General features: G+C 41.8%; 30 non-coding genes across 30 annotated transcripts; all 30 read left to right on the forward strand.

Annotated features, from left to right (window-relative positions):
• The first annotated feature begins 419 nt into the window (after positions 1-419).
• On the forward strand, positions 420-492 carry trnav-aac (transfer RNA valine (anticodon AAC)). The gene has a single exon. It is a non-coding gene; the product is annotated as a tRNA-Val (tRNA).
• Positions 493-931: 439 nt separating this feature from the next.
• On the forward strand, positions 932-1,004 carry trnav-aac (transfer RNA valine (anticodon AAC)). The gene has a single exon. It is a non-coding gene; the product is annotated as a tRNA-Val (tRNA).
• A 637-nt stretch (positions 1,005-1,641) lies between these two features.
• trnav-aac (transfer RNA valine (anticodon AAC)) lies at positions 1,642-1,714 on the forward strand. Its single transcript has one exon. It is a non-coding gene; the product is annotated as a tRNA-Val (tRNA).
• Positions 1,715-2,351: 637 nt separating this feature from the next.
• trnav-aac (transfer RNA valine (anticodon AAC)) lies at positions 2,352-2,424 on the forward strand. Its single transcript has one exon. It is a non-coding gene; the product is annotated as a tRNA-Val (tRNA).
• A 439-nt stretch (positions 2,425-2,863) lies between these two features.
• trnav-cac (transfer RNA valine (anticodon CAC)) lies at positions 2,864-2,936 on the forward strand. Its single transcript has one exon. It is a non-coding gene; the product is annotated as a tRNA-Val (tRNA).
• Positions 2,937-3,573: 637 nt separating this feature from the next.
• trnav-aac (transfer RNA valine (anticodon AAC)) lies at positions 3,574-3,646 on the forward strand. The gene has a single exon. It is a non-coding gene; the product is annotated as a tRNA-Val (tRNA).
• A 637-nt stretch (positions 3,647-4,283) lies between these two features.
• Positions 4,284-4,356, forward strand: trnav-aac (transfer RNA valine (anticodon AAC)). Its single transcript has one exon. It is a non-coding gene; the product is annotated as a tRNA-Val (tRNA).
• A 637-nt stretch (positions 4,357-4,993) lies between these two features.
• On the forward strand, positions 4,994-5,066 carry trnav-aac (transfer RNA valine (anticodon AAC)). Its single transcript has one exon. It is a non-coding gene; the product is annotated as a tRNA-Val (tRNA).
• A 439-nt stretch (positions 5,067-5,505) lies between these two features.
• trnav-aac (transfer RNA valine (anticodon AAC)) lies at positions 5,506-5,578 on the forward strand. Its single transcript has one exon. It is a non-coding gene; the product is annotated as a tRNA-Val (tRNA).
• Positions 5,579-6,413: 835 nt separating this feature from the next.
• trnav-aac (transfer RNA valine (anticodon AAC)) lies at positions 6,414-6,486 on the forward strand. Its single transcript has one exon. It is a non-coding gene; the product is annotated as a tRNA-Val (tRNA).
• A 637-nt stretch (positions 6,487-7,123) lies between these two features.
• On the forward strand, positions 7,124-7,196 carry trnav-aac (transfer RNA valine (anticodon AAC)). Its single transcript has one exon. It is a non-coding gene; the product is annotated as a tRNA-Val (tRNA).
• Positions 7,197-7,833: 637 nt separating this feature from the next.
• On the forward strand, positions 7,834-7,906 carry trnav-aac (transfer RNA valine (anticodon AAC)). Its single transcript has one exon. It is a non-coding gene; the product is annotated as a tRNA-Val (tRNA).
• A 637-nt stretch (positions 7,907-8,543) lies between these two features.
• Positions 8,544-8,616, forward strand: trnav-aac (transfer RNA valine (anticodon AAC)). The gene has a single exon. It is a non-coding gene; the product is annotated as a tRNA-Val (tRNA).
• A 637-nt stretch (positions 8,617-9,253) lies between these two features.
• trnav-aac (transfer RNA valine (anticodon AAC)) lies at positions 9,254-9,326 on the forward strand. The gene has a single exon. It is a non-coding gene; the product is annotated as a tRNA-Val (tRNA).
• Positions 9,327-9,963: 637 nt separating this feature from the next.
• trnav-aac (transfer RNA valine (anticodon AAC)) lies at positions 9,964-10,036 on the forward strand. Its single transcript has one exon. It is a non-coding gene; the product is annotated as a tRNA-Val (tRNA).
• Positions 10,037-10,673: 637 nt separating this feature from the next.
• On the forward strand, positions 10,674-10,746 carry trnav-aac (transfer RNA valine (anticodon AAC)). The gene has a single exon. It is a non-coding gene; the product is annotated as a tRNA-Val (tRNA).
• Positions 10,747-11,383: 637 nt separating this feature from the next.
• trnav-aac (transfer RNA valine (anticodon AAC)) lies at positions 11,384-11,456 on the forward strand. Its single transcript has one exon. It is a non-coding gene; the product is annotated as a tRNA-Val (tRNA).
• A 637-nt stretch (positions 11,457-12,093) lies between these two features.
• trnav-aac (transfer RNA valine (anticodon AAC)) lies at positions 12,094-12,166 on the forward strand. Its single transcript has one exon. It is a non-coding gene; the product is annotated as a tRNA-Val (tRNA).
• A 637-nt stretch (positions 12,167-12,803) lies between these two features.
• Positions 12,804-12,876, forward strand: trnav-aac (transfer RNA valine (anticodon AAC)). The gene has a single exon. It is a non-coding gene; the product is annotated as a tRNA-Val (tRNA).
• Positions 12,877-13,513: 637 nt separating this feature from the next.
• On the forward strand, positions 13,514-13,586 carry trnav-aac (transfer RNA valine (anticodon AAC)). The gene has a single exon. It is a non-coding gene; the product is annotated as a tRNA-Val (tRNA).
• Positions 13,587-14,223: 637 nt separating this feature from the next.
• trnav-aac (transfer RNA valine (anticodon AAC)) lies at positions 14,224-14,296 on the forward strand. Its single transcript has one exon. It is a non-coding gene; the product is annotated as a tRNA-Val (tRNA).
• Positions 14,297-14,933: 637 nt separating this feature from the next.
• Positions 14,934-15,006, forward strand: trnav-aac (transfer RNA valine (anticodon AAC)). Its single transcript has one exon. It is a non-coding gene; the product is annotated as a tRNA-Val (tRNA).
• Positions 15,007-15,643: 637 nt separating this feature from the next.
• Positions 15,644-15,716, forward strand: trnav-aac (transfer RNA valine (anticodon AAC)). Its single transcript has one exon. It is a non-coding gene; the product is annotated as a tRNA-Val (tRNA).
• A 439-nt stretch (positions 15,717-16,155) lies between these two features.
• On the forward strand, positions 16,156-16,228 carry trnav-aac (transfer RNA valine (anticodon AAC)). The gene has a single exon. It is a non-coding gene; the product is annotated as a tRNA-Val (tRNA).
• Positions 16,229-16,865: 637 nt separating this feature from the next.
• trnav-aac (transfer RNA valine (anticodon AAC)) lies at positions 16,866-16,938 on the forward strand. The gene has a single exon. It is a non-coding gene; the product is annotated as a tRNA-Val (tRNA).
• A 637-nt stretch (positions 16,939-17,575) lies between these two features.
• Positions 17,576-17,648, forward strand: trnaf-aaa (transfer RNA phenylalanine (anticodon AAA)). The gene has a single exon. It is a non-coding gene; the product is annotated as a tRNA-Phe (tRNA).
• A 637-nt stretch (positions 17,649-18,285) lies between these two features.
• Positions 18,286-18,358, forward strand: trnav-aac (transfer RNA valine (anticodon AAC)). The gene has a single exon. It is a non-coding gene; the product is annotated as a tRNA-Val (tRNA).
• Positions 18,359-18,995: 637 nt separating this feature from the next.
• trnav-aac (transfer RNA valine (anticodon AAC)) lies at positions 18,996-19,068 on the forward strand. The gene has a single exon. It is a non-coding gene; the product is annotated as a tRNA-Val (tRNA).
• Positions 19,069-19,507: 439 nt separating this feature from the next.
• trnav-aac (transfer RNA valine (anticodon AAC)) lies at positions 19,508-19,580 on the forward strand. The gene has a single exon. It is a non-coding gene; the product is annotated as a tRNA-Val (tRNA).
• Positions 19,581-20,217: 637 nt separating this feature from the next.
• On the forward strand, positions 20,218-20,290 carry trnav-aac (transfer RNA valine (anticodon AAC)). Its single transcript has one exon. It is a non-coding gene; the product is annotated as a tRNA-Val (tRNA).
• The last annotated feature ends 630 nt before the right edge of the window (positions 20,291-20,920 follow it).

The raw sequence follows: 20,920 nt of genomic DNA on the forward strand, positions 1-20,920 counted from the left end.
AACACACCACTGCTGTTTAGTGGTTTGTTGCCAGTGTAAAGGCTATCAGGGAGCTCTTCCCTTTAGATCCTCAAAGTGAGCTCTCAGTCTCATGTGATCGATACAGGAATGTTCTAAATCACCATGTACCTTGATAGCAGTACTAATGCAATCAGTTCAAACAAAATGAAACTCAGTGGAAACGTACCTAGTGCTATGTCATGTTGTCTCCCAACGTAGAAAACTCATGCTACTCGGTTGATTTGTAGACGTTTGTGTTATAAAGGGATCGAATGAAGTCAACATTTGGTGTTTGGATGTGAATGTTTTGTCTTAAAGCAGAGTAGACCTACCGCTTAGCCATTGTTGACATGATGACTTCCATGCTCTGATTGTATGAGGAAACGCCCACGAGAGATGTGCCCATTCAGACAAGCAAGGTTTCTGTGGTGTAGTGGTCATCATGTTCGCCTAACACGTGAAAGGTCCCTGGTTCGATACCAGGCAGAAACATGCTTCTTGATAGAATTACAAACACACCACTGCTGTTTAGTGGTTTGTTGCCAGTGTAAAGGCTATCGGGGAGCTCTTCCCTTTAGATCCTCAAAGTGAGCTCTCAGTCTCATGTGATGGATACAGGAATGTTCTAAATCGCGATGTACCTTGATAGCAGTACTAATGCAATCGGTTCAATCAAAATGAAACTCAGTGGAAATGTACCTAGTGCTTTGTCATGTTGTCTCCCAACGTAGAAAACTCATGCTACTTGGTTGATTTGTAGACGTTTGTGTTATAAAGGGATCGAATGATGGCAACATTTGGTGTTTGGATGTGAATGTTTTGTCTTAAAGCAGAGTAGACCTACTGCTTAGCCATTGTTGACATGATGACTTCCATGCTCTGATTGTATGAGGAAACGCCCACGAGAGATGTGCCCATTCAGACAAGCAAGGTTTCTGTAGTGTAGTGGTCATCACGTTTGCCTAACATGCGAAAGGTTCCTGGTTCGATACCAGGCAGAAACATGCTTCTTGATAGAATTACAAACACACCACTGCTGTTTAGTGTTTTGTTGCCAGTGTAAAGGCTATCGGGGAGCTCTTCCCTTTAGATCCTCAAAGTGAGCTCTCAGTCTCATGTGATCGATACAGGAATGTTCTAAATCGCCATGTACCTTGATAGCAGTACTAATGCAATCGGTTCAATCAAAATGAAACTCAGTGGAAACGTACCTAGTGCTTTGTCATGTTGTCTCCCAACGTAGAAAGCTCATGCTACTTGGTTGATTTGTAGACGTTTGTGTTATAAAGGGATCGAATGATGTCAACATTTGGTGTTTGGATGTGAATGTTTTGTCTTAAAGCAGAGTAGACCTACTGCTTAGCCAGTGTTGATCGGTTCAATCAAAATGAAACTCAGTGGAAACATACCTAGTGCTTTGTCATGTTGTCTCCCAACGTAGAAAACTCATGCTACTCGGTTGATTTGTAGACGTTTGTGTTATAAAGGTATCGAATGAAGTCAACATTTGGTGTTTGGATGTGAATGTTTTGTCTTAAAGCAGAGTAGACCTACCGCTTAGCCATTGTTGACATGATGACTTCCATGCTCTGATTGTATGAGGAAACGCCCACGAGAGATGTGCACATTCAGACAAGCAAGGTTTCTGTAGTGTAGTGGTCATCACGTTCGCCTAACACGCGAAAGGTCCCTGGTTCGATACCAGGCAGAAACATGCTTCTTGATAGAATTACAAACACACCACTGCTGTTTAGTGGTTTGTTGCCAGTGTAAAGGCTATCAGGGAGCTCTTCCCTTTAGATCCTCAAAGTGAGCTGTCAGTCTCATGTGATCGATACAGGAATGTTCTAAATCGCCATGTACCTTGATAGCAGTACTAATGCAGCCGGTTCAATCAAAATGAAACTCAGTGGAAACTTACCTGGTGCTTTGTCATGTTGTCTCCCAACGTAGAAAACTCATGCTACTCGGTTGATTTGTAGACGTTTGTGTTATAAAGGGATCGAATGATGTCAACATTTGGTGTTTGGATGTGAATGTTTTGTTTTAAAGCAGAGTAGACCTACTGCTTAGCCAGTGTTGATCGGTTCAATCAAAATGAAACTCAGTGGAAACGTACCTAGTGCTTTGTCATGTTGTCTCCCAACGTAGAAAACTCATGCTACTTGGTTGATTTGTAGACGTTTGTGTTATAAACGTATCGAATGAAGTCAACATTTGGTGTTTGGATGTGAATGTTTTGTCTTAAAGCATAGTAGACCTACCGCTTAGCCATTGTTGACATGATGACTTCCATGCTCTGATTGTATGAGGAAACGCCCATGAGAGATGTGCCCATTCAGACAAGCAAGGTTTCTGTAGTGTAGTGGTCATCACGTTCGCCTAACACGCGAAAGGTCCCTGCTTCGATACCAGGCAGAAACATGCTTCTTAATAGAATTACAAACACACCACTGCTGTTTAGTGGTTTGTTGCCAGTGTAAAGGCTATCGGGGAGCTCTTCCCTTTAGATCCTCAAAGTGAGCTCTCAGTCTCATGTGATCGATACAGGAATGTTCTAAATCGCCATGTACCTTGATAGCAGTACTAATGCAATCGGTTCAATCAAAATGAAACTCAGTGGAAACGTACCTAGTGCTTTGTCATGTTGTCTCCCAACGTAGAAAACTCATGCTACTTGGTTGATTTGTAGACGTTTGTGTTATAAAGGGATCGAATGATGTCAACATTTGGTGTTTGGATGTGAATGTTTTGTCTTAAAGCAGAGTAGACCTACTGCTTAGCCATTGTTGACATCATGACTTCCATGCTCTGATTGTATGAGGAAACGCCCACGAGAGATGTGCCCATTCAGTCTAGCAAGGTTTCTGTAGTGTAGTGGTCATCACGTTCGCCTCACACGCGAAAGGTCCCTGGTTCGATACCAGGCAGAAACATGCTTCTTGATAGAATTACAAACACACCACTGCTGTTTAGTGGTTTGTTGCCAGTGTAAAGGCTATCGGGGAGCTCTTCCCTTTAGATCCTCAAAGTGAGCTTTCAGTCTCATGTGATGGATACAGGAATGTTCTAAATCGCCATGTACCTTGATAGCAGTACTAATGCAATCGGTTCAATCAAAATGAAACTCAGTGGAAATGTACCTAGTGCTTTGTCATGTTGTCTCCCAACGTAGAAAACTCATGCTACTTGGTTGATTTGTAGACGTTTGTGTTATAAAGGGATCGAATGATGGCAACATTTGGTGTTTGGGTGTGAATGTTTTGTCTTAAAGCAGAGTAGACCTACTGCTTAGCAAGTGTTGATCGGTTCAATCAAAATGAAACTCAGTGGAAATGTACCTAGTGCTTTGTCATGTTGTCTCCCAACGTAGAAAACTCATGCTACTTGGTTGATTTGTAGACGTTTGTGTTATAAAGGGATCGAATGAAGTCAACATTTGGTGTTTGGATGTGAATGTTTTGTCTTAAAGCAGAGTAGACCTACCGCTTAGCCATTGTTGACATGATGACTTCCATGCTCTGATTGTATGAGGAAACGCCCACGAGAGATGTGCCCATTCAGACAAGCAAGGTTTCTGTGGTGTAGTGGTCATCATGTTCGCCTAACACGTGAAAGGTCCCTGGTTTGATACCAGGCAGAAACATGCTTCTTGATAGAATTACAAACACACCACTGCTGTTTAGTGGTTTGTTGCCAGTGTAAAGGCTATCGGGGAGCTCTTCCCTTTAGATCCTCAAAGTGAGCTCTCAGTCTCATGTGATGGATACAGGAATGTTCTAAATCGCCATGTACCTTGATAGCAGTACTAATGCAATCGGTTCAATCAAAATGAAACTCAGTGGAAATGTACCTAGTGCTTTGTCATGTTGTCTCCCAACGTAGAAAACTCATGCTACTTGGTTGATTTGTAGACGTTTGTGTTATAAAGGGATCGAATGATGGCAACATTTGGTGTTTGGGTGTGAATGTTTTGTCTTAAAGCAGAGTAGACCTACTGCTTAGCAAGTGTTGATCGGTTCAATCAAAATGAAACTCAGTGGAAATGTACCTAGTGCTTTGTCATGTTGTCTCCCAACGTAGAAAACTCATGCTACTCGGTTGATTTGTAGACGTTTGTGTTATAAAGGGATCGAATGATGGCAACATTTGGTGTTTGGATGTGAATGTTTTGTCTTAAAGCAGAGTAGACCTACTGCTTAGCCATTGTTGACATGATGACTTCCATGCTCTGATTGTATGAGGAAACGCCCACGAGAGATGTGCCCATTCAGACTTGCAAGGTTTCTGTAGTGTAGTGGTCATCACGTTCGCCTAACACGCGAAAGGTCCCTGGTTCGATACCAGGCAGAAACATGCTTCTTGATAGAATTACAAACACACCACTGCTGTTTAGTGGTTTGTTGCCAGTGTAAAGGCTATCGGGGAGCTCTTCCCTTTAGATCCTCAAAGTGAGCTCTCAGTCTCATGTGATCGATACAGGAATGTTCTAAATCGCCATGTACCTTGATAGCAGTACTAATGCAATCGGTTCAATCAAAATGAAACTCAGTGGAAATGTACCTAGTGCTTTGTCATGTTGTCTCCCAACGTAGAAAACTCATGCTACTTGGTTGATTTGTAGACGTTTGTGTTATAAAGGGATCGAATGATGGCAACATTTGGTGTTTGGGTGTGAATGTTTTGTCTTAAAGCAGAGTAGACCTACTGCTTAGCAAGTGTTGATCGGTTCAATCAAAATGAAACTCAGTGGAAATGTACCTAGTGCTTTGTCATGTTGTCTCCCAACGTAGAAAACTCATGCTACTCGGTTGATTTGTAGACGTTTGTGTTATAAAGGGATCGAATGATGGCAACATTTGGTGTTTGGATGTGAATGTTTTGTCTTAAAGCAGAGTAGACCTACTGCTTAGCCATTGTTGACATGATGACTTCCATGCTCTGATTGTATGAGGAAACGCCCACGAGAGATGTGCCCATTCTGACAAGCAAGGTTTCTGTAGTGTAGTGGTCATCACGTTCGCCTAACACGCGAAAGGTCCCTGGTTCGATACCAGGCAGAAACATGCTTCTTGATAGAATTACAAACACACCACTGCTGTTTAGTGGTTTGTTGCCAGTGTAAAGGTTATCGGGGAGCTCTTCCCTTTAGATCCTCAAAGTGAGCTCTCAGTCTCATGTGATCGATACAGGAATGTTCTAAATCACCATGTACCTTGATAGCAGTACTAATGCAATCAGTTCAAACAAAATGAAACTCAGTGGAAACGTACCTAGTGCTTTGTCATGTTGTCTCCCAACGTAGAAAACTCATGCTACTCGGTTGATTTGTAGACGTTTGTGTTATAAAGGGATCGAATGATGTCAACATTTGGTGTTTGGATGTGAATGTTTTGTCTTAAAGCAGAGGAGACCTACTGCTTAGCCATTGTTGACATGATGACTTCCATGCTCTGATTGTATGAGGAAACGCCCACGAGAGATGTGCCCATTCAGACAAGCAAGGTTTCTGTAGTGTAGTGGTCATCACGTTTGCCTAACATGCGAAAGGTTCCTGGTTCGATACCAGGCAGAAACATGCTTCTTGATAGAATTACAAACACACCACTGCTGTTTAGTGTTTTGTTGCCAGTGTAAAGGCTATCGGGGAGCTCTTCCCTTTAGATCCTCAAAGTGAGCTCTCAGTCTCATGTGATCGATACAGGAATGTTTTAAATCGCCATGTACCTTGATAGCAGTACTAATGCAATCGGTTCAATCAAAATGAAACTCAGTGGAAACTTACCTGGTGCTTTGTCATGTTGTCTCCCAACGTAGAAAACTCATGCTACTCGGTTGATTTGTAGACGTTTGTGTTATAAAGGGATCGAATGATGTCAACATTTGGTGTTTGGATGTGAATGTTTTGTCTTAAAGCAGAGTAGACCTACTGCTTAGCAAGTGTTGATCGGTTCAATCAAAATGAAACTCAGTGGAAATGTACCTAGTGCTTTGTCATGTTGTCTCCCAACGTGGAAAACTCATGCTACTTGGTTGATTTGTAGATGTTTGTGTTATAAAGGGATCGAATGATGTCAACATTTGGTGTTTGGATGTGAATGTTTTGTCTTAAAGCAGAGTAGACCTACTGCTTAGCAAGTGTTGATCGGTTCAATCAAAATGAAACTCAGTGGAAATGTACCTAGTGCTTTGTCATGTTGTCTCCCAACGTAGAAAACTCATGCTACTCGGTTGATTTGTAGACGTTTGTGTTATAAAGGTATCGAATGAAGTCAACATTTGGTGTTTAGATGTGAATGTTTTGTCTTAAAGCAGAGTAGACCTACCGCTTAGCCATTGTTGACATGATGACTTCCATGCTCTGATTGTATGAGGAAACGCCCACGAGAGATGTGCCCATTCAGACAAACAAGGTTTCTGTAGTGTAGTGGTCATCACGTTCGCCTAACACGCGAAAGGTCCCTGGTTCGATGCCACGCAGAAACATGCTTCTTGATAGAATTACAAACACACCACTGCTGTTTAGTGGTTTGTTGCCAGTGTAAAGGCTATCAGGGAGCTCTTCCCTTTAGATCCTCAAAGTGAGCTGTCAGTCTCATGTGATCGATACAGGAATGTTTTAAATCGCCATGTACCTTGATAGCAGTACTAATGCAGCCGGTTCAATCAAAATGAAACTCAGTGGAAACTTACCTGGTGCTTTGTCATGTTGTCTCCCAACGTAGAAAACTCATGCTACTCGGTTGATTTGTAGACGTTTGTGTTATAAAGGGATCGAATGATGTCAACATTTGGTGTTTGGATGTGAATGTTTTGTCTTAAAGCAGAGTAGACCTACTGCTTAGCAAGTGTTGATCGGTTCAATCAAAATGAAACTCAGTGGAAATGTACCTAGTGCTTTGTCATGTTGTCTCCCAACGTAGAAAACTCATGCTACTCGGTTGATTTGTAGACGTTTGTGTTATAAAGGTATCGAATGAAGTCAACATTTGGTGTTTGGATGTGAATGTTTTGTCTTAAAGCAGAGTAGACCTACCGCTTAGCCATTGTTGACATGATGACTTCCATGCTCTGATTGTATGAGGAAACGCCCACGAGAGATGTGCCCATTCAGACAAGCAAGGTTTCTGTAGTGTAGTGGTCATCACGTTCGCCTAACACGCGAAAGGTCCCTGGTTCGATACCACGCAGAAACATGCTTCTTGATAGAATTACAAACACACCACTGCTGTTTAGTGGTTTGTTGCCAGTGTAAAGGCTATCAGGGAGCTCTTCCCTTTAGATCCTCAAAGTGAGCTGTCAGTCTCATGTGATCGATACAGGAATGTTTTAAATCGCCATGTACCTTGATAGCAGTACTAATGCAGCCAGTTCAAACAAAATGAAACTCAGTGGAAACTTACCTGGTGCTTTGTCATGTTGTCTCCCAACGTAGAAAACTCATGCTACTTGGTTGATTTGTAGACGTTTGTGTTATAAAGAGATCGAATGATGTCAACATTTGGTGTTTGGATGTGAATGTTTTGTCTTAAAGCAGAGTAGACCTACTGCTTAGCAAGTGTTGATCGGTTCAATCAAAATGAAACTCAGTGGAAATGTACCTAGTGCTTTGTCATGTTGTCTCCCAACGTAGAAAACTCATGCTACTCGGTTGATTTGTAGACGTTTGTGTTATAAAGGTATCGAATGAAGTCAACATTTGGTGTTTGGATGTGAATGTTTTGTCTTAAAGCAGAGTAGACCTACCGCTTAGCCATTGTTGACATGATGACTTCCATGCTCTGATTGTTTGAGGAAACGCCCACGAGAGATGTGCCCATTCAGACAAGCAAGGTTTCTGTAGTGTAGTGGTCATCACGTTCGCCTAACACGCGCAAGGTCCCTGGTTCAATACCAGGCAGAAACATGCTTCTTAATAGAATTACAAACACACCACTGCTGTTTAGTGGTTTGTTGCCAGTGTAAAGGCTATCGGGGAGCTCTTCCCTTTAGATCCTCAAAGTGAGCTCTCAGTCTCATGTGATCGATACAGGAATCTTCTAAATCGCCATGTACCTTGATAGAAGTACTAATGCAATCAGTTCAAACAAAATGAAACTCAGTGGAAACGTACCTAGTGCTTTGTCATGTTGTCTCCCAACGTAGAAAACTCATGCTACTCGGTTGATTTGTAGACGTTTGTGTTATAAAGGGATCGAATGATGTCAACATTTGGTGTTTGGATGTGAATGTTTTGTCTTAAAGCAGAGTAGACCTACTGCTTAGCAAGTGTTGATCGGTTCAATCAAAATGAAACTCAGTGGAAATGTACCTAGTGCTTTGTCATGTTGTCTCCCAACGTAGAAAACTCATGCTACTCGGTTGATTTGTAGACGTTTGTGTTATAAAGGTATCGAATGAAGTCAACATTTGGTGTTTGGATGTGAATGTTTTGTCTTAAAGCAGAGTAGACCTACCGCTTAGCCATTGTTGACATGATGACTTCCATGCTCTGATTGTTTGAGGAAACGCCCACGAGAGATGTGCCCATTCAGACAAGCAAGGTTTCTGTAGTGTAGTGGTCATCACGTTCGCCTAACACGCGCAAGGTCCCTGGTTCAATACCAGGCAGAAACATGCTTCTTAATAGAATTACAAACACACCACTGCTGTTTAGTGGTTTGTTGCCAGTGTAAAGGCTATCGGGGAGCTCTTCCCTTTAGATCCTCAAAGTGAGCTCTCAGTCTCATGTGATCGATACAGGAATCTTCTAAATCGCCATGTACCTTGATAGAAGTACTAATGCAATCAGTTCAAACAAAATGAAACTCAGTGGAAACGTACCTAGTGCTTTGTCATGTTGTCTCCCAACGTAGAAAACTCATGCTACTCGGTTGATTTGTAGACGTTTGTGTTATAAAGGGATCAAATGATGTCAACATTTGGTGTTTGGATGTGAATGTTTTGTCTTAAAGCAGTGTAGACCTACTGCTTAGCAAGTGTTGATCGGTTCAATCAAAATGAAACTCAGTGGAAATGTACCTAGTGCTTTGTCATGTTGTCTCCCAACGTAGAAAACTCATGCTACTCGGTTGATTTGTAGACGTTTGTGTTATAAAGGTATCGAATGAAGTCAACATTTGGTGTTTAGATGTGAATGTTTTGTCTTAAAGCAGAGTAGACCTACCGCTTAGCCATTGTTGACATGATGACTTCCATGCTCTGATTGTATGAGGAAACGCCCACGAGAGATGTGCCCATTCAGACAAGCAAGGTTTCTGTAGTGTAGTGGTCATCACGTTCGCCTAACACGCGAAAGGTCCCTGGTTCGATACCAGGCAGAAACATGCTTCTTGATAGAATTACAAACACACCACTGCTGTTTAGTGGTTTGTTGCCAGTGTAAAGGCTATCAGGGAGCTCTTCCCTTTAGATCCTCAAAGTGAGCTGTCAGTCTCATGTGATCGATACAGGAATGTTTTAAATCGCCATGTACCTTGATAGCAGTACTAATGCAGCCGGTTCAATCAAAATGAAACTCAGTGGAAACTTACCTGGTGCTTTGTCATGTTGTCTCCCAACATAGAAAACTCATGCTACTTGGTTGATTTGTAGACGTTTGTGTTATAAAGGGATCGAATGATGTCAACATTTGGTGTTTGGATGTGAATGTTTTGTCTTAAAGCAGAGTAGACCTACTGCTTAGCAAGTGTTGATCGGTTCAATCAAAATGAAACTCAGTGGAAATGTACCTAGTGCTTTGTCATGTTGTCTCCCAACGTAGAAAACTCATGCTACTCGGTTGATTTGTAGACGTTTGTGTTATAAAGGTATCGAATGAAGTCAACATTTGGTGTTTGGATGTGAATGTTTTGTCTTAAAGCAGAGTAGACCTACCGCTTAGCCATTGTTGACATGATGACTTCCATGCTCTGATTGTTTGAGGAAACGCCCACGAGAGATGTGCCCATTCAGACAAGCAAGGTTTCTGTAGTGTAGTGGTCATCACGTTCGCCTAACACGCGCAAGGTCCCTGGTTCAATACCAGGCAGAAACATGCTTCTTAATAGAATTACAAACACACCACTGCTGTTTAGTGGTTTGTTGCCAGTGTAAAGGCTATCGGGGAGCTCTTCCCTTTAGATCCTCAAAGTGAGCTCTCAGTCTCATGTGATCGATACAGGAATCTTCTAAATCGCCATGTACCTTGATAGAAGTACTAATGCAATCAGTTCAAACAAAATGAAACTCAGTGGAAACGTACCTAGTGCTTTGTCATGTTGTCTCCCAACGTAGAAAACTCATGCTACTCGGTTGATTTGTAGACGTTTGTGTTATAAAGGGATCGAATGATGTCAACATTTGGTGTTTGGATGTGAATGTTTTGTCTTAAAGCAGAGTAGACCTACTGCTTAGCAAGTGTTGATCGGTTCAATCAAAATGAAACTCAGTGGAAATGTACCTAGTGCTTTGTCATGTTGTCTCCCAACGTAGAAAACTCATGCTACTCGGTTGATTTGTAGACGTTTGTGTTATAAAGGTATCGAATGAAGTCAACATTTGGTGTTTGGATGTGAATGTTTTGTCTTAAAGCAGAGTAGACCTACCGCTTAGCCATTGTTGACATGGTGACTTCCATGCTCTGATTGTTTGAGGAAACGCCCACGAGAGATGTGCCCATTCAGACAAGCAAGGTTTCTGTAGTGTAGTGGTCATCACGTTCGCCTAACACGCGCAAGGTCCCTGGTTCAATACCAGGCAGAAACATGCTTCTTAATAGAATTACAAACACACCACTGCTGTTTAGTGGTTTGTTGCCAGTGTAAAGGCTATCGGGGAGCTCTTCCCTTTAGATCCTCAAAGTGAGCTCTCAGTCTCATGTGATCGATACAGGAATCTTCTAAATCGCCATGTACCTTGATAGAAGTACTAATGCAATCAGTTCAAACAAAATGAAACTCAGTGGAAACGTACCTAGTGCTTTGTCATGTTGTCTCCCAACGTAGAAAACTCATGCTACTCGGTTGATTTGTAGACGTTTGTGTTATAAAGGGATCAAATGATGTCAACATTTGGTGTTTGGATGTGAATGTTTTGTCTTAAAGCAGTGTAGACCTACTGCTTAGCAAGTGTTGATCGGTTCAATCAAAATGAAACTCAGTGGAAATGTACCTAGTGCTTTGTCATGTTGTCTCCCAACGTAGAAAACTCATGCTACTCGGTTGATTTGTAGACGTTTGTGTTATAAAGGTATCGAATGAAGTCAACATTTGGTGTTTAGATGTGAATGTTTTGTCTTAAAGCAGAGTAGACCTACCGCTTAGCCATTGTTGACATGATGACTTCCATGCTCTGATTGTATGAGGAAATGCCCACGAGAGATGTGCCCATTCAGACAAGCAAGGTTTCTGTAGTGTAGTGGTCATCACGTTCGCCTAACACGCGAAAGGTCCCTGGTTCGATACCAGGCAGAAACATGCTTCTTGATAGAATTACAAACACACCACTGCTGTTTAGTGGTTTGTTGCCAGTGTAAAGGCTATCAGGGAGCTCTTCCCTTTAGATCCTCAAAGTGAGCTGTCAGTCTCATGTGATCGATACAGGAATGTTTTAAATCGCCATGTACCTTGATAGCAGTACTAATGCAGCCGGTTCAATCAAAATGAAACTCAGTGGAAACTTACCTGGTGCTTTGTCATGTTGTCTCCCAACGTAGAAAACTCATGCTACTTGGTTGATTTGTAGACGTTTGTGTTATAAAGGGATCGAATGATGTCAACATTTGGTGTTTGGATGTGAATGTTTTGTCTTAAAGCAGAGTAGACCTACTGCTTAGCAAGTGTTGATCGGTTCAATCAAAATGAAACTCAGTGGAAATGTACCTAGTGCTTTGTCATGTTGTCTCCCAACGTAGAAAACTCATGCTACTCGGTTGATTTGTAGACGTTTGTGTTATAAAGGTATCGAATGAAGTCAACATTTGGTGTTTGGATGTGAATGTTTTGTCTTAAAGCAGAGTAGACCTACCGCTTAGCCATTGTTGACATGATGACTTCCATGCTCTGATTGTTTGAGGAAACGCCCACGAGAGATGTGCCCATTCAGACAAGCAAGGTTTCTGTAGTGTAGTGGTCATCACGTTCGCCTAACACGCGCAAGGTCCCTGGTTCAATACCAGGCAGAAACATGCTTCTTAATAGAATTACAAACACACCACTGCTGTTTAGTGGTTTGTTGCCAGTGTAAAGGCTATCGGGGAGCTCTTCCCTTTAGATCCTCAAAGTGAGCTCTCAGTCTCATGTGATCGATACAGGAATCTTCTAAATCGCCATGTACCTTGATAGAAGTACTAATGCAATCAGTTCAAACAAAATGAAACTCAGTGGAAACGTACCTAGTGCTTTGTCATGTTGTCTCCCAACGTAGAAAACTCATGCTACTCGGTTGATTTGTAGACGTTTGTGTTATAAAGGGATCAAATGATGTCAACATTTGGTGTTTGGATGTGAATGTTTTGTCTTAAAGCAGTGTAGACCTACTGCTTAGCAAGTGTTGATCGGTTCAATCAAAATGAAACTCAGTGGAAATGTACCTAGTGCTTTGTCATGTTGTCTCCCAACGTAGAAAACTCATGCTACTCGGTTGATTTGTAGACGTTTGTGTTATAAAGGTATCGAATGAAGTCAACATTTGGTGTTTGGATGTGAATGTTTTGTCTTAAAGCAGAGTAGACCTACCGCTTAGCCATTGTTGACATGATGACTTCCATGCTCTGATTGTATGAGGAAACGCCCACGAGAGATGTGCCCATTCAGACCAGCAAGGTTTCTGTAGTGTAGTGGTCATCACGTTCGCCTAACACGCGAAAGGTCCCTGGTTCGATACCAGGCAGAAACATGCTTCTTGATAGAATTACAAACACACCACTGCTGTTTAGTGGTTTGTTGCCAGTGTAAAGGCTATCAGGGAGCTCTTCCCTTTAGATCCTCAAAGTGAGCTGTCAGTCTCATGTGATCGATACAGGAATGTTTTAAATCGCCATGTACCTTGATAGCAGTACTAATGCAGCCGGTTCAATCAAAATGAAACTCAGTGGAAACTTACCTGGTGCTTTGTCATGTTGTCTCCCAACGTAGAAAACTCATGCTACTTGGTTGATTTGTAGACGTTTGTGTTATAAAGGGATCGAATGATGTCAACATTTGGTGTTTGGATGTGAATGTTTTGTCTTAAAGCAGAGTAGACCTACTGCTTAGCAAGTGTTGATCGGTTCAATCAAAATGAAACTCAGTGGAAATGTACCTAGTGCTTTGTCATGTTGTCTCCCAACGTAGAAAACTCATGCTACTCGGTTGGTTTGTAGACGTTTGTGTTATAAAGGTATCAAATGAAGTCAACATTTGGTGTTTAGATGTGAATGTTTTGTCTTAAAGCAGAGTAGACCTACCGCTTAGCCATTGTTGACATGATGACTTCCATGCTCTGATTGTATGAGGAAATGCCCACGAGAGATGTGCCCATTCAGACAAGCAAGGTTTCTGTAGTGTAGTGGTCATCACGTTCGCCTAACACGCGAAAGGTCCTTGGTTCGATACCAGGCAGAAACATGCTTCTTGATAGAATTACAAACACACCACTGCTGTTTAGTGGTTTGTTGCCAGTGTAAAGGCTATCAGGGAGCTCTTCCCTTTAGATCCTCAAAGTGAGCTGTCAGTCTCATGTGATCGATACAGGAATGTTTTAAATCGCCATGTACCTTGATAGCAGTACTAATGCAGCCGGTTCAATCAAAATGAAACTCAGTGGAAACTTACCTGGTGCTTTGTCATGTTGTCTCCCAACGTAGAAAACTCATGCTACTTGGTTGATTTGTAGACGTTTGTGTTATAAAGGGATCGAATGATGTCAACATTTGGTGTTTGGATGTGAATGTTTTGTCTTAAAGCAGAGTAGACCTACTGCTTAGCAAGTGTTGATCGGTTCAATCAAAATGAAACTCAGTGGAAATGTACCTAGTGCTTTGTCATGTTGTCTCCCAACGTAGAAAACTCATGCTACTCGGTTGATTTGTAGACGTTTGTGTTATAAAGGTATCGAATGAAGTCAACATTTGGTGTTTGGATGTGAATGTTTTGTCTTAAAGCAGAGTAGACCTACCGCTTAGCCATTGTTGACATGATGACTTCCATGCTCTGATTGTTTGAGGAAACGCCCACGAGAGATGTGCCCATTCAGACAAGCAAGGTTTCTGTAGTGTAGTGGTCATCACGTTCGCCTAACACGCGCAAGGTCCCTGGTTCAATACCAGGCAGAAACATGCTTCTTAATAGAATTACAAACACACCACTGCTGTTTAGTGGTTTGTTGCCAGTGTAAAGGCTATCGGGGAGCTCTTCCCTTTAGATCCTCAAAGTGAGCTCTCAGTCTCATGTGATCGATACAGGAATCTTCTAAATCGCCATGTACCTTGATAGAAGTACTAATGCAATCAGTTCAAACAAAATGAAACTCAGTGGAAACGTACCTAGTGCTTTGTCATGTTGTCTCCCAACGTAGAAAACTCATGCTACTCGGTTGATTTGTAGACGTTTGTGTTATAAAGGGATCAAATGATGTCAACATTTGGTGTTTGGATGTGAATGTTTTGTCTTAAAGCAGTGTAGACCTACTGCTTAGCAAGTGTTGATCGGTTCAATCAAAATGAAACTCAGTGGAAATGTACCTAGTGCTTTGTCATGTTGTCTCCCAACGTAGAAAACTCATGCTACTCGGTTGATTTGTAGACGTTTGTGTTATAAAGGTATCGAATGAAGTCAACATTTGGTGTTTAGATGTGAATGTTTTGTCTTAAAGCAGAGTAGACCTACCGCTTAGCCATTGTTGACATGATGACTTCCATGCTCTGATTGTATGAGGAAACGCCCACGAGAGATGTGCCCATTCAGACAAGCAAGGTTTCTGTAGTGTAGTGGTCATCACGTTCACCTAACACGCGAAAGGTCCCTGGTTCGATACCAGGCAGAAACATGCTTCTTGATAGAATTACAAACACACCACTGCTGTTTAGTGGTTTGTTGCCAGTGTAAAGGCTATCAGGGAGCTCTTCCCTTTAGATCCTCAAAGTGAGCTGTCAGTCTCATGTGATCGATACAGGAATGTTTTAAATCGCCATGTACCTTGATAGCAGTACTAATGCAGCCAGTTCAATCAAAATGAAACTCAGTGGAAACTTACCTGGTGCTTTGTCATGTTGTCTCCCAACGTAGAAAACTCATGCTACTTGGTTGATTTGTAGACGTTTGTGTTATAAAGGGATCGAATGATGTCAACATTTGGTGTTTGGATGTGAATGTTTTGTCTTAAAGCAGAGTAGACCTACTGCTTAGCAAGTGTTGATCGGTTCAATCAAAATGAAACTCAGTGGAAATGTACCTAGTGCTTTGTCATGTTGTCTCCCAACGTAGAAAACTCATGCTACTCGGTTGATTTGTAGACGTTTGTGTTATAAAGGTATCGAATGAAGTCAACATTTGGTGTTTGGATGTGAATGTTTTGTCTTAAAGCAGAGTAGACCTACCGCTTAGCCATTGTTGACATGATGACTTCCATGCTCTGATTGTTTGAGGAAACGCCCACGAGAGATGTGCCCATTCAGACAAGCAAGGTTTCTGTAGTGTAGGGGTCATCACGTTCGCCTAACACGCGCAAGGTCCCTGGTTCAATACCAGGCAGAAACATGCTTCTTAATAGAATTACAAACACACCACTGCTGTTTAGTGGTTTGTTGCCAGTGTAAAGGCTATCGGGGAGCTCTTCCCTTTAGATCCTCAAGGTGAGCTCTCAGTCTCATGTGATCGATACAGGAATGTTCTAAATCGCCATATACCTTGATAGCAGTACTAATGCAATCGGTTCAATCAAAATGAAACTCAGTGGAAACGTACCTAGTGCTTTGTCATGTTGTCTCCCAACGTAGAAAACTCATGCTACTCGGTTGATTTGTAGACGTTTGTGTTATAAACGTATCGAATGAAGTCAACATTTGGTGTTTGGATGTGAATGTTTTGTCTTAAAGCAGAGTAGACCTACCGCTTAACCATTGTTGACATGATGACTTCCATGCTCTGATTGTTTGAGGAAACGCCCACGAGAGATGTGCCCATTCAGACAAGCAAGGTTTCTGTAGTGTAGTGGTCATCACGTTCGCCTAACACGCGCAAGGTCCCTGGTTCAATACCAGGCAGAAACATGCTTCTTAATAGAATTACAAACACACCACTGCTGTTTAGTGGTTTGTTGCCAGTGTAAAGGCTATCGGGGAGCTCTTCCCTTTAGATCCTCAAAGTGAGCTCTCAGTCTCATGTGATCGATACAGGAATCTTCTAAATCGCCATGTACCTTGATAGAAGTACTAATGCAATCAGTTCAAACAAAATGAAACTCAGTGGAAACGTACCTAGTGCTTTGTCATGTTGTCTCCCAACGTAGAAAACTCATGCTACTCGGTTGATTTGTAGACGTTTGTGTTATAAAGGGATCAAATGATGTCAACATTTGGTGTTTGGATGTGAATGTTTTGTCTTAAAGCAGTGTAGACCTACTGCTTAGCAAGTGTTGATCGGTTCAATCAAAATGAAACTCAGTGGAAATGTACCTAGTGCTTTGTCATGTTGTCTCCCAACGTAGAAAACTCATGCTACTCGGTTGATTTGTAGACGTTTGTGTTATAAAGGTATCGAATGAAGTCAACATTTGGTGTTTAGATGTGAATGTTTTGTCTTAAAGCAGAGTAGACCTACCGCTTAGCCATTGTTGACATGATGACTTCCATGCTCTGATTGTATGAGGAAACGCCCACGAGAGATGTGCCCATTCAGACAAGCAAGGTTTCTGTAGTGTAGTGGTCATCACGTTCACCTAACACGCGAAAGGTCCCTGGTTCGATACCAGGCAGAAACATGCTTCTTGATAGAATTACAAACACACCACTGCTGTTTAGTGGTTTGTTGCCAGTGTAAAGGCTATCAGGGAGCTCTTCCCTTTAGATCCTCAAAGTGAGCTGTCAGTCTCATGTGATCGATACAGGAATGTTTTAAATCGCCATGTACCTTGATAGCAGTACTAATGCAGCCGGTTCAATCAAAATGAAACTCAGTGGAAACTTACCTGGTGCTTTGTCATGTTGTCTCCCAACGTAGAAAACTCATGCTACTCGGTTGATTTGTAGACGTTTGTGTTATAAAGGGATCGAATGATGTCAACATTTGGTGTTTCGATGTGAATGTTTTGTTTTAAAGCAGAGTAGACCTACTGCTTAGCCAGTGTTGATCGGATCAATCAAAATGAAACTCAGTGGAAACGTACCTAGTGCTTTGTCATGTTGTCTCCCAACGTAGAAAACTCATGCTACTTGGTTGATTTGTAGACGTTTGTGTTATAAACGTATCGAATGAAGTCAACATTTGGTGTTTGGATGTGAATGTTTTGTCTTAAAGCAGAGTAGACCTACCGCTTAGCCATTGTTGACATGATGACTTCCATGCTCTGATTGTATGAGGAAATGCCCACGAGAGATGTGCCCATTCAGACAAGCAAGGTTTCTGTAGTGTAGTGGTCATCACGTTCGCCTAAAACGCGAAAGGTCCCTGGTTCGATACCAGGCAGAAACATGCTTCTTGATAGAATTACAAACACACCACTGCTGTTTAGTGGTTTGTTGCCAGTGTAAAGGCTATCAGGGAGCTCTTCCCTTTAGATCCTCAAAGTGAGCTGTCAGTCTCATGTGATCGATACAGGAATGTTTTAAATCGCCATGTACCTTGATAGCAGTACTAATGCAGCCGGTTCAATCAAAATGAAACTCAGTGGAAACTTACCTGGTGCTTTGTCATGTTGTCTCCCAACGTAGAAAACTCATGCTACTTGGTTGATTTGTAGACGTTTGTGTTATAAAGGGATCGAATGATGTCAACATTTGGTGTTTGGATGTGAATGTTTTGTCTTAAAGCAGAGTAGACCTACTGCTTAGCAAGTGTTGATCGGTTCAATCAAAATGAAACTCAGTGGAAATGTACCTAGTGCTTTGTCATGTTGTCTCCCAACGTAGAAAACTCATGCTACTCGGTTGATTTGTAGACGTTTGTGTTATAAAGGTATCGAATGAAGTCAACATTTGGTGTTTGGATGTGAATGTTTTGTCTTAAAGCAGAGTAGACCTACCGCTTAGCCATTGTTGACATGATGACTTCCATGCTCTGATTGTTTGAGGAAACGCCCACGAGAGATGTGCCCATTCAGACAAGCAAGGTTTCTGTAGTGTAGTGGTCATCACGTTCGCCTAACACGCGCAAGGTCCCTGGTTCAATACCAGGCAGAAACATGCTTCTTAATAGAATTACAAACACACCACTGCTGTTTAGTGGTTTGTTGCCAGTGTAAAGGCTATCGGGGAGCTCTTCCCTTTAGATCCTCAAAGTGAGCTCTCAGTCTCATGTGATCGATACAGGAATCTTCTAAATCGCCATGTACCTTGATAGAAGTACTAATGCAATCAGTTCAAACAAAATGAAACTCAGTGGAAACGTACCTAGTGCTTTGTCATGTTGTCTCCCAACGTAGAAAACTCATGCTACTCGGTTGATTTGTAGACGTTTGTGTTATAAAGGGATCAAATGATGTCAACATTTGGTGTTTGGATGTGAATGTTTTGTCTTAAAGCAGTGTAGACCTACTGCTTAGCAAGTGTTGATCGGTTCAATCAAAATGAAACTCAGTGGAAATGTACCTAGTGCTTTGTCATGTTGTCTCCCAACGTAGAAAACTCATGCTACTCGGTTGATTTGTAGACGTTTGTGTTATAAAGGTATCGATTGAAGTCAACATTTGGTGTTTAGATGTGAATGTTTTGTCTTAAAGCAGAGTAGACCTACCGCTTAGCCATTGTTGACATGATGACTTCCATGCTCTGATTGTTTGAGGAAACGCCCACGAGAGATGTGCCCATTCAGACAAGCAAGGTTTCTGTAGTGTAGTGGTCATCACGTTCGCCTAACACGCGCAAGGTCCCTGGTTCAATACCAGGCAGAAACATGCTTCTTAATAGAATTACAAACACACCACTGCTGTTTAGTGGTTTGTTGCCAGTGTAAAGGCTATCGGGGAGCTCTTCCCTTTAGATCCTCAAAGTGAGCTCTCAGTCTCATGTGATCGATACAGGAATGTTCTAAATCGCCATATACCTTGATAGCAGTACTAATGCAATCGGTTCAATCAAAATGAAACTCAGTGGAAACGTACCTAGTGCTTTGTCATGTTGTCTCCCAACGTAGAAAACTCATGCTACTCGGTTGATTTGTAGACGTTTGTGTTATAAACGTATCGAATGAAGTCAACATTTGGTGTTTGGATGTGAATGTTTTGTCTTAAAGCAGAGTAGACCTACCGCTTAACCATTGTTGACATGATGACTTCCATGCTCTGATTGTTTGAGGAAACGCCCACGAGAGATGTGCCTATTCAGACAAGCAAGGTTTCTGTAGTGTAGTGGTCATCACGTTCGCCTAACACGCGCAAGGTCCCTGGTTCAATACCAGGCAGAAACATGCTTCTTAATAGAATTACAAACACACCACTGCTGTTTAGTGGTTTGTTGCCAGTGTAAAGGCTATCGGGGAGCTCTTCCCTTTAGATCCTCAAAGTGAGCTCTCAGTCTCATGTGATCGATACAGGAATCTTCTAAATCGCCATGTACCTTGATAGAAGTACTAATGCAATCAGTTCAAACAAAATGAAACTCAGTGGAAACGTACCTAGTGCTTTGTCATGTTGTCTCCCAACGTAGAAAACTCATGCTACTCGGTTGATTTGTAGACGTTTGTGTTATAAAGGGATCAAATGATGTCAACATTTGGTGTTTGGATGTGAATGTTTTGTCTTAAAGCAGTGTAGACCTACTGCTTAGCAAGTGTTGATCGGTTCAATCAAAATGAAACTCAGTGGAAATGTACCTAGTGCTTTGTCATGTTGTCTCCCAACGTAGAAAACTCATGCTACTCGGTTGATTTGTAGACGTTTGTGTTATAAAGGTATCGAATGAAGTCAACATTTGGTGTTTAGATGTGAATGTTTTGTCTTAAAGCAGAGTAGACCTACCGCTTAGCCATTGTTGACATGATGACTTCCATGCTCTGATTGTATGAGGAAACGCCCACGAGAGATGTGCCCATTCAGACAAGCAAGGTTTCTGTAGTGTAGTGGTCATCACGTTCACCTAACACGCGAAAGGTCCCTGGTTCGATACCAGGCAGAAACATGCTTCTTGATAGAATTACAAACACACCACTGCTGTTTAGTGGTTTGTTGCCAGTGTAAAGGCTATCAGGGAGCTCTTCCCTTTAGATCCTCAAAGTGAGCTGTCAGTCTCATGTGATCGATACAGGAATGTTTTAAATCGCCATGTACCTTGATAGCAGTACTAATGCAGCCGGTTCAATCAAAATGAAACTCAGTGGAAACTTACCTGGTGCTTTGTCATGTTGTCTCCCAACGTAGAAAACTCATGCTACTCGGTTGATTTGTAGACGTTTGTGTTATAAAGGGATCGAATGATGTCAACATTTGGTGTTTCGATGTGAATGTTTTGTTTTAAAGCAGAGTAGACCTACTGCTTAGCCAGTGTTGATCGGATCAATCAAAATGAAACTCAGTGGAAACGTACCTAGTGCTTTGTCATGTTGTCTCCCAACGTAGAAAACTCATGCTACTTGGTTGATTTGTAGACGTTTGTGTTATAAACGTATCGAATGAAGTCAACATTTGGTGTTTGGATGTGAATGTTTTGTCTTAAAGCAGAGTAGACCTACCGCTTAGCCATTGTTGACATGATGACTTCCATGCTCTGATTGTATGAGGAAATGCCCACGAGAGATGTGCCCATTCAGAC

The sequence above is a fragment of the Brachyhypopomus gauderio genome, unplaced genomic scaffold, assembly GCF_052324685.1.
Source record: "Brachyhypopomus gauderio isolate BG-103 unplaced genomic scaffold, BGAUD_0.2 sc51, whole genome shotgun sequence".
NCBI lineage: Eukaryota > Metazoa > Chordata > Actinopteri > Gymnotiformes > Hypopomidae > Brachyhypopomus > Brachyhypopomus gauderio.